The 11,446-nt window shown below is 39.1% G+C and overlaps 1 pseudogene; it reads left to right on the top strand.

The window, feature by feature from the left end:
- LOC139732815 (uncharacterized) overlaps nt 1-11,446 on the top strand; it is a 59,352-nt pseudogene that overhangs the window by 42,852 nt on the left and 5,054 nt on the right.

Raw genomic sequence — 11,446 nt, forward strand, 5'->3', positions numbered from 1 at the left:
CTTTGATTAGAAATGGAAATCTACAAAATAAACCAGACAGACTCAAAGTCATTGATAGTTCTGACGTTGGTGGTTTCTAAATATCAGTGAAGATGCCTCCATAAAAAATGTCATGTATGGTTATAAAAAATGTCATGTATGGTTATAAAAGAAAAGCAGGTGAATTTTTATCTATTTGTAAACCTATCTTTATTTTTGAAAGCAGCATTGATCCTAGAGGTACAAGGAAGCAGTTTTTTTTTTCTGTGAAAGGTCAAAGGTTTGCTATTTTAACCTCTGCTGTAAATAAACCCTGGAAAATCCTTTTTTTTTTTAAGATCAATCTCAAGCTTTGACCCTTTGAAGTTTGTTCATTCAACCTCAGATAGATTCTCTATAAGCTTGTCTCATCTCGGCCAGGTACCATGGTATGTAGGATGATTAAATGTTAGTTGTGGCCTGCTGCATGTAGTGTCAAAGACAAGACAATGACAACAAATATGTGCAGACTCATCCGGCAAGAGTCTTATATGATCGTCAATGTGACATGTTGGCATGACAAAGCTACGTGACAAAACTAAGCCTTAGAGCGTCTCTCAGCAGCTGGTGATTTTATTTCATTTTTTTTTTTTTTGGGGGGGGGGGGAGATGGAGGGAGGAATGTGGTATATAAAAAAAAAGCTTGCAAAATGTAGACAGAAATGGCCCCTTATTCATACACTTTATTACTGGCAGGTATTTCACGTTCTATGACAACAGCTGTGCAACAATCAATCAGCGGTGAATAATTGAGTTGTCGCTGTGGTAACTGCAACTGTCAGTGATTGTCGTTACCATGGTAACTGCAGCTGTTGCAACTGTTGCAGCCATTAATGATTTTTGTTGCCATCGTAAGCGCAATGCCCGCACCTTACCGTAAAATGTGTTGCTGTGGTATAATCCCGGCAGTAGAATTTGCTGGAGTCTGTCGTTGACATGGTATCTACAAATTGTGCAACTTTCAGCAATTGTTGTTGCATAACTTGTTGCAATTATTGCAGTAAGCAGAGATTGCTTTATGCAGTGGTGAATGGGAGTTATTATGACTTGTCATTTTCACAGCTCTCTGTAGAAGAGTGCCCAGGGCAGTTGTTTTTGAAGTTGATGGAATTATTATTTCAAACAAGAGGTGAACATCATCGAGTCTTTGTCACTCTCCTCCTATCTCAAATGCATTATCACCGGAAATAATCACTATAAAGTTGGCCAATATTCGTGTTTGTTTTTCACATCTACACTCCACACATATACAATTACTCTTGTTTGCCACCATTACATGTGTACCGGTACTGTAATGAGCCGAGGATACGTTGTCAAATATTTACACACAATATCTCTCATGCCCTGTTTATGAGATTAAAGGTACAAACTTGATTCACTTTACAGCACAAATATTGCCAAGATGAATTCGACTTAGTCAAACATGTCAGTACGTGCCCTTTTGTTTCCTATCAGTGGAGGAAGGAAGAAAAACATCCTAAATCGGTTCGAGTACGCTTGACCTGGGAGACTTTGCCTCCACCACACTTCCGATTGCCTCGTGTTTTTGTCAAATGTGACCCGTGGTGTGAAGAAACTCACGTGAACATGAGCAGCAATGTGGCGGGAAAATGATGTGCAGCACTATATTGATCATTAGCTTGCCACTAGCCTCATCTCCAGAGCCTTACAAGTAAAATAAAATGTACTTTAGATGGTGCATTATTTGTCTGTAGTTGGTGGTTACTTTGCCTCTTTACCAGACCCGTACAGCTGATTTAGATATTCTAAAGATAGTGGATGATTTGCCTGATTTTGTTGGATTCTCTTAATGTTTAGTGACCCCTCTTATATCCTTGTCTGAAGAAAATATCTGTATGATGAATTTAGCATAGATTGCTCTTGGTGTCATTAAGAATTGCGTGGAAAATTTAATCATTGTCTCTGGAATCTAGTGACAGCACCTTAATTTGGATCCTCTTTGTCATCATACCTAAAAGGGATAGATACTTATGTATTGGTATTTATTTATTTTATTATTATTATAGTTTTTTTTTTTTGCATGAAGCTTTTGATACTGTATATTGCGGGATCCTAACGCACTATGGTAGAAAAAGACCATAAATTCATTTCCGACAGGTCTTTTTGTGTCCAGCACAAGGATTTGTACCAGCTGTGCAGTGTATTCATTGGTCATCAGTCACCAATCTATTTCTGGGTATACATGGATGCCATGTATACCCAGAAATGGTAGTGACCCAGAAAAGGTAATGACCTTTGGAATGTGTGTGTGTTTGTACATGCTAGTGATGTGTGTAAGAGTGTGTGTGTGTGTGTGTGTGTGTGTGTGTGTGTGTGTATGTGTGTGTGTGTGTGTATGGGTGGGTGGCACGACATTTACAACTGCAACAATCACTCTGGTCTTATTTTCTCTAAGGACTTAGGGTTAAGGTGTGTGATAGGATTTTAGGTTCAGTTTGATGTGAGGATTAGGGTTAGGGTTAGGGTTTTGTATGGGGTAGAGTTTATGTTTGGCTTTAATAGTGTGCAGACATTTCATGAGAGCAATTATCGCAGGGGCAAATGTCATGCAACCGTGTGTGTGTTCATGTTTGTGTCTGTGAGATTTTATACAACATCTTTGCTAACAGTCTACTTCTACTTTTTACCTGTATTGAAATAACTACATTGCATATCTTTTGGGTGTATTCTCTTCCAAAGCAAGAGTAGCTTTATGTTCACTTTGCTCCTAGCCAGAACACTCCCTCCTCTGGTCTAGCTCTGCATATACATGTATGGCACTCCCCGTTGCCTAAAAGAGGCTATTACCACTTACACATATTGCGATTGCATCGGGGCCAATAAACTTCTATTTTGAGTCACTGATATGATCAGATATAACCTGTGTATATCAAACAGAGGTTATCCGGGCAACCTTTAAGCTTTGTGTGAAGTTTGCCGAGTCTTGTCCGACCTAGCGATAGCTTTTGTTTTTAAAACATTATCCAGCTTAAAGTACAAGTGAAAGAAGTAGATTAAATATTAATAGGTGTTTGCCAAGTGTTTGCACACAATCGTCTGTAATACTGTCTTCAGTTATTCGTTGAAAATGCAGACTGCACCACTTCTATCAGTATCTTCCTTATGTGTGTCCTGTTTATAGCAAGGTTATCATTGTCCAACATCCTGGTGATTAAGATTACATACATAGTAAAATGCATGAATTCGTGAAAGAGAAGTTCACAGAAATAGATGGGGCTCGAATAGCCGTTGGCATGATCTCCAGAATCCAGCAAATCTTTATTGGCAGCTTCAGCTCTGCATATGAGGAGAGGATCTGGATGCGACAGCATTTCACAAGACTTTGCTGCTTATCCTCCGAGATGATTGGAAACATTATTGGATCATGGGGAAGTTAGAATTGTTGATGTTGCCGAACTGTAGCTGCATTAAAATCCTACCCACGCCATGTCACTTAATCTGCTGACCTCCAGAGTACGGTCGATGCTGAGTGAGAATACTGTATGAGCTGAAATTTTCGCAGTGGTTTTATTTCGCGAATTTCGCGAATTTCCTTTGAAGCGCGAAAATAACAACACGCGAAAATAATAACGCGTGAATAAGTAAGTTCATTTAGACCCTCGCAGCTGCGAAATTAACAACACGCGAAAATGTCCTCCAAGTAGCAATTCGCGAAAATATCTGTATGGGAAAATTTCAGCTCGTACAGTATACTTTTGTGCTAGACTTTGAAGGAAAGGATATTTTGATGGTTTGATGTTGTTTGTATTATAAAGAGACTTGAAATCCAAATATAGTGAATTGAGGGAATGCAGCAATTTTAGTTGAACACATCAGAGGAGTTTGAGAAAAATTGGACAATTTGTTCAAAAGCTATGAATTTTTAAAGTTTTGGTGGGCAATCACAGGATGATAAGACTGCAACACTTTGCAATGTCATATGGACATTGATATAGAGAAAATATAAAGAAAGTTCAACATATTGTCACTTATCTCCCATTATGAAAGAGCACTTTGCTTACCTTTTTCAGAAAGCGGGGTGGGGGGGGGGAATAGTATGTCAGAAACAAGTCAAAGGGATGTTTTTCATAAGAAAATTAAATATTGTTGAACTCTCTTTGTATTCTTTTTATCATTTTGAATATGTGATGTCACGAACTGAAAAAAAAAGAAAGAAACTGAAGAAAATACTATTCATAATGTAGACAGCAAAGGATATCTGATAGGAAGTCCAGGTGCCTTTTAAATGATGCTAGGCAGCTGTCTGGACTTGTCTCCAAGGGAAGTCTTCACGCCTACGCGTAGGAAGTGCACACTTGTCGTACAGTTATGATTTGTATGTATGGTTCAAAAGACTTGGAGTGAGAGTGCTCTGCCCCAATGCTCAGGGAATCAGAACATGTTTCAAAGTCTGAGAAGAAGAAACCCGTTTGTTTCAGAATGACAAAATCTCCCTGTTGTATTATGTGAAATTCTAGTGCTAGTTGGGATCATGGAACTACACATATCTATATTATGCTCCTTAGAAAACAGAAAGGCCGTATTCATGATGTTATTTTCTTTACTTGCATTGGCAAGGGGATCAGTGTATGTATGTATGTATGTGCGTGTGTGTTTTTGTGTGCTTGTGTGATCGTGTGTTAATGTGTCTGGAATATTTATGACACATTTAAGGGAAATTACAACAGAATTGCAGGAACTTGCACACTTCCTTTTTTTCCACGCTATGAGGAGATGTTCTTGTCTGAAATGTTTACAGTCGGTATTTCGATACTGTAATTGACACACATGATTGTGTGGGAATGAAAATGGGAAGGCCACTATAACGCGTTTAGGGAAAAAACCAGTTGTGTCATGAAGACTATGTTCATTGCTATGTACATAATGAGGATTATTGTTATTTTTAGACGTTTAGCCATCCAGCTATTACAGAGTAAGCAGAGGGTATATAATGGGAAATATGTTTAAGTACAATCTATATGAGCAGTTAGTCAGTTCATGAACACACATTCAACTTGTAAGCAATTCACAGAAGACAAGAAAATCATGATTCTAATATTCTCTCATTTGAGAATTAGACTTTCTTTCCTTTACAGAGACAGTGTGAATTCAAACATTTCATGAACCATGTACTCTGATCTTCACAGGTGTAAAATACCATTTCCATTTGCCAAGGCAAAGTGGTAACAGCTTCACTCACCCCCCCACCCCCCCCCCCCCACCCCCCACTTGCAGTTGGGTTGACATGACGTTTTGAGAGGTTTTTTATGTAGATTTCCTTTCTGGTGGAAGTCACTGTTGTTGTTTTCAAATCGTATGTTTCTGTTCAATTTTGGTGTTTTCATTGTTTTTTTTTTTTAGCAATTAAAAAGCAGAAAAGTCACTTCACTTTTCATGTTCCATTTGGAATTGGGATACTGTGGACATGCCTCCACCAAGTCCATGCATTTATCATGCAAAAGTGATGCAAAGTACTCATTACATCCTTCAGAGATATATTGTCATGAAACTATCCCCGACCAGTTTCAAGTGAAAGATCTCTGAGATGGAGATGGAAATATAACCCTCTGTGTTCTCCACTGGAATCTTTTAAACATTGCAGGCAGGAAGTCAAGGTCGAGGTCGGAATCATCCAGCCTGACCCTGACCTCACATGTGAGCCGAAGGTCATCCCAGCGATCCTCGAAAAGATCGTCGAGGTCAGCGCAGAGGTCCAGCAAGTCCAGGGGAAGTTACCACGGCGATGTGGATGGTGGGCGGAGTCAGAAGGATCGCCCCTGGTACTGCATACTGTACAAGGCAGAAGAGGAAATCAAATCGCAGAGTAGCGACGTATGGAGTGTTCAGGTAAGCCCTGTTGCCCCTTTCCCCTTTTGTCTCTTGCATAATTACAATTTGTATGTGAATCCATTGTAGATTATGTGAGACTGTATCATATGATTTATTACCGCTAAACATAGATAAAGTTTCAAATCTCAAAGCCAAGAAAATTGCACAATATTAATTTTGCTGAATGTATGAAATTGTGTGTTTACCTTGCTTTAAAAAAAAATCGAAGTTTTCACATCATCTGCCTTCTGTCTATTAAAAGTCTCAGAATGTACAGTAAGTTTTGAATGCTTCAGATTATTTGAAACATGTGGCTATGGCATTTGGAATTGACCTTTTGTACTGGAATGCACAATATCCTGCATGATTGACAGTATCCTGACTTCATAGCTGATTTCCTCCTTACTTTTTCTGATGACTGGCTTTCTTATCATTTTTATCCGAAGGTTTTAGGAAATAAAACGGGGAAAAATATGTGTATGGATAGCTTTGACTTTGATTCTAGAAAATTGAATAACACCTTGGTCATGAAATCAATGATCAGAGATTTTACCAGGTTTTTTGTGGTGACATATCACATGAATACACTCACACATACACACACACACACAACACACACACACACACACACGTGCACACACACACGTGCACACATACACACGTGCACACACACACACACAACACACACACACACCACACACACACACACACACATACACATACACTCACAATCCCGGAGTGAAACAATTTACTTTGTGCACTTAACTTCATACAAAATTGTCAAAAAAAAGAAGAAATAATGATGTTGCATCCAGACCTACACCTACTGTACATGTATCTATATTGCTTTTTTTATTATTTTATGTTGTTATTTCAGGATCCTGTGTGGCTACAGACCCATCTCATATTGCATATCAATACCATATGAGTGACTCTCGGCATTCTAGTATGGCACATGATTTTTGAATACAAAATGAAGAAAGGAAATCATTACAGTGTATGAAAAGTCTAATAAAGCAGAATATCACAGTCATGATGCTTACAAAGTGATGAATTCACATGACAATTTAGTATTATGAAACAGAAATTTGTTGCAAAATTTTCAATGGAATACTTTTCCCAGTGTGCGTCACAAGATGCTTCCTGTAAAAATGATCCAGTTCCGTATTACTCAACAACTCATTAAGAATAACACACTTGTAATAGGGACTTACCACAGACGTAAGCTATTACAAACGCTAAGTGTGAAATGGTTGGCAGTGTTAAACTGTTATGCATTTAGCATGGAAGGAGACTGATAGGTAAATGAAACACAAAAATATGTTTATTTTTCAATGTTCTGTGCATGAAAATAAAAGCATCTGCATGTGCTTTAGTGCACTCTTCAATCTACAAACAGTGAACAGTAGATGCATGTTGCCCTGTTTTGCCACACTGCAACAGCTGGTCCAGGCAATTGTGTCTGATTATTTTATTTTCTTTTGAATGCCTTGTTTTGAGCAAGATTTGGGGTTAATTGATAACATGACCATGACATGAGTATCAGTGCATTTAGTAGACTCTGAATTCATCGTGCACAGCCGATTGTGAAGGCTGAATTACGAAAACATTTTTGCTTTGTGATCAGCAGTCTTTAGTAGGGGCTGGAGAGTAAAAAAAAAAATATATTAAAAAAAAACGGCAAAAGGAGACTAAATTTGAGATATCTAAAGGTCCTGTTTACTATTGGGAACACTTATTTAAAAAATGTTAAAGATATCACATTTGATGCATATGTGTAGGTCAGTTGTATCACAAAACATCCTACCATATAAGAATTTTGCAATGAAACCTAAAATATAAGAAGATATCACTATTTTTCTCAATAAACCATAACTGTAGACGGTTTAGTCTGGAAACATTTTTATTATAACCATTGTTCACGTTTTGTATATTTAACAATACTTCACACTGATTATACTGATTCAAATTTTACATTGGTTGTTTCTATCCCTTACTCATATTTTAAAACTATTCATGAAACACTAATGCATTTCATGAGCTAATGGTAGATTATGCCTTTAAGAAGCAGATGGCAGCAAGATGGCTGAACTGCTTTCCCCCATTTCAGTCTCTGTAAGAATCTCTCTTCTGGTCTCTCCACCCCCTTGTATTTATGTATTTATTTGTTGGTTGTTGTTTTTTTTTGCCACAGGAAAGAGAGACTGCGGTGGTGACGGATACGTCTGATGACCTCTGGTTCATGGAGGACGACAGGTTCTCGATTGAGTACGAAGTCGCGTCTGATTCCAGCGAGTCCCTGAGTTCTGGTTCCGACACCTCCGTCACGGATGCCGAGGTGATCTTCATTTCCCCCGTTTGCCTCCCAACCAATGATGTCTCCCAATGAACCAGTATAGGTTTCCTTGTGGCCTAACAAAATCTAAATGTTCCCGGAATTTGGTGTTGCTGACATGGCTTGCTGAATGTATGTGCAAATCATGTAAAGGTTAAACAACTAGATGTACAATGCAGATGGTATGGTATTTACATTTAAATGACGAAGACAGGTTAAGGCTGTGTCTCAGATATCATTCCGGTTAAAAACAGCAATATTAAAACAGAACTGAGCTTTCTCACATGGGTATTCTTGGTAGGGGATTTCCTCCTATGTCACACGTAGAGTGGTTTGCCATTGGTAGCTGAGTTATTGCGTGAAGACTTTTAGCAGTGGGAACTTATCCAGACTGTGAGACCTGACACCCCTCTCGGAGTGGGTGGGTCTATTATTAACCGCTGTCAGAAAAAAAGAAAACAACCAAAAGTCAAAACAAACCAGACCAAAGCAAACCTGACAGTTAATTTCTAAATTAAGGCCTCGGCTATCGTGTGTCTTTTAGGCCAAACCAATCAAAGATGTGACAAGAATTATGAAAACAGTACACGATTGCACCATCTCCCATCTAATTTTTTTTTTTGACAGTCTGTGTTTGTGGTCAGTCATGGATGGCTCTCAACCGGCTAATTTCCTGCAAAATAAAATTACCTTACACGACGTCGCCCATATTTGGGTTCCCATCATCCCGTGACTTGCATTTGATTCATGAGTCACAGACAGAAATCTTGCAATGTTTGACGGCGGGTATTGCAGGGTCACACTACACTAGCATTCATCCTTGTGGCACAGAGGTGAATGGAAGGACCTCCATCAAGGGCCTTAGCATTCATTCCAAACATTCAGCCAGCGTGATATCCAGTCCAATAGATTTCACTTGATGAATTTGTCTCTTGAGGTGTGGAGGGGAGTGCAAAGGGAGCGATATATTTGCATTTGCTGGTTAAGCATTCGGTCATTGTAACGAAGAGTCAACTGTGTCCTTGCAGATATTCGTCGAGGTTGGCAGCTCCAGCGATTCCAGGTTTGCTGATGAAGACACGACAGATTCAGAAATTCCAGAAGAGGTAGGCAAAGGAGTCATTACGTCGTCATTCAAATTTCCTCTTTCTGTGATTTTAGTCACGCTCATGTCATTTCATACAGCTTTTATGATTTACGGCGCTTCGCCACACTAACCTATCCTAGATTTAACATTGATTTTCGTTACTGTGAAACGAGGAATGTGCGCGTACATTTTAATTTCGCAAATTTCGCAAGAGCCAAGATTCGTGAAATAAAAATGCACGCAAATGTTCTTGTCTACACTATATGCATTGAATGTTACAGGCATCTTGCGAAAATGTCATGCCGCGAAAAATACCGTTGGCTCCAATTCGTGAAAATTTCATGACGCGAAAATATCGTGTTTTACAGTACCCTATAGCAATGTTAAATCTAGGATGGGTAAGTATAACGAAGTGCCGTAAATAGGTTACTCACTACTGAGTATTATGATCTTTGTGTGTGTGTTTTGTTTGTTTGTTTGTTTTTGGGGGAGGGGTAGGAGATGAAAGGAAGCTGGTGAGCAGAGCTGTTTGTCAAAAATTTGTATGATATGTGGAAGACTCATGATTCAAAAAATCAGCAACAGTTTCAAGATAAAGAGGACAAATGGAGAGTCCATATTGTTGTACGAATGCCTGTGGCTATCCATAGTGATATCTAAAATTGCAGGGAACTACACAGCATCTAGCACCCTGATGTAGTATCATCTCATCAGATTTACTGTCTTTATTCCAAGTCGTGTTACTCTCTTCAAGAACTAGTTCAGGTAATAAGTTCTCTGATGAGTTTTATTGCCTGGACTCGTTAATAATCTGAGGTGCTGGTGTTGCAAGACGTACAGGTTCAACATTGTTGGCTATATTCTAGCACATGCACACATACACACTAATACAAAATTAGTACATGTATGTGTATGCATACATACATACATACATACATACATACATACATACATACATACATACATAATATGTATATTGACATACTTACACACACATACAATTAAAACATACAAATACACAACTACCCACACATGCGCCCACACAAAATACTCACATAAAGCTCTTGTTTGTTGTAGATCGTTTCGTCGAGTACCACAAGCAATTATTATTACTGAAACTCCAGGTGGTTGTTGGTTCAAGTTGCAAAATGTCTGCTCAAGTGAACACAATGGCATATTAATTTGATTGGATGGAGGTATTGCCAGTGAGAGCCGTAGAAAGGAACAAAGCCAGACAAGAGTCATGTGACTTGCTGCCTCCCCCACAGAGATTAAATCTATTGTTAGGCAGGAGTTCCTTTTTTTTTCTCTCCCTCACAGGGTGTGTGTGTGTCTTTAAGTTTGAACACAGCGTTGCAACTGAGAGCATTAGTATTGGATATATGTAAATCAATAGTGAATATTATGAAGAAAGATAGGGGCGTACAAATATAGTTTGCGCTTGATTTATCACAATTAGTGTCAGTTAGGAAATCCATTGTTGTTATTTCTTCCTTTATGATACGTGATGCCATTGTGTGTGTGTGTTTTCGCTGTCTGATGTAGGACAAGTGGCGCTGCTCCGAGTGCGATCAAATCAACAACCCGGTCCACGGTTACTGCTCCCACTGCTGGGCCCGGAGAACGGGATGGCTCGCTGACGAGGACCGCAAGAACCCCTCGGAGCGACTCGGCGACAAGCACACCCTCCGCAGAGCTCTGTCCGCCCCCGGTGAGTGGACTGTTATTTTTAAAACTAGAAAGGAGTTGTGCATATTATCTTTCTTCCAAATAAAGTGACTTTTGCAATTTACTCTCTCTCTTATCATCCCCTTGTCAATGGTAGGCACTTAGGTATGGTTCCTGTGTTCAGCGTCCATTTGTTAAGTAAACTACTGTATCTGCACGCGAGTCACCCATCTCTGACAGGTTAAAGGAAACCCAAACCCAAAGAGAAATATGAGTCCATTGCATTGTTGTTTTGCTGGAGTCATAATGGGTCATTATGATTTGTGAGCAAATCCCAGTCAGGAACACTTTCTAACTTTGTCAAAAGATGAGGAGATTTCAGTTTGTGTTTAGTTATTTTGGGGAGAATTTCATCAAGTTCTGTCTCAACAGGGAAACGTGATTTAGAGCAGTGTCATTTTGGATGCTGTGGTAAATATGATTCTATTTTTGATGGCCAACTGCATGGG

Source organism: Diadema antillarum, unplaced genomic scaffold (assembly GCF_040938485.1).
Source record: "Diadema antillarum isolate AM-2024a unplaced genomic scaffold, OU_Dant_1.0 seq00000451_RagTag, whole genome shotgun sequence".
NCBI lineage: Eukaryota > Metazoa > Echinodermata > Echinoidea > Diadematoida > Diadematidae > Diadema > Diadema antillarum.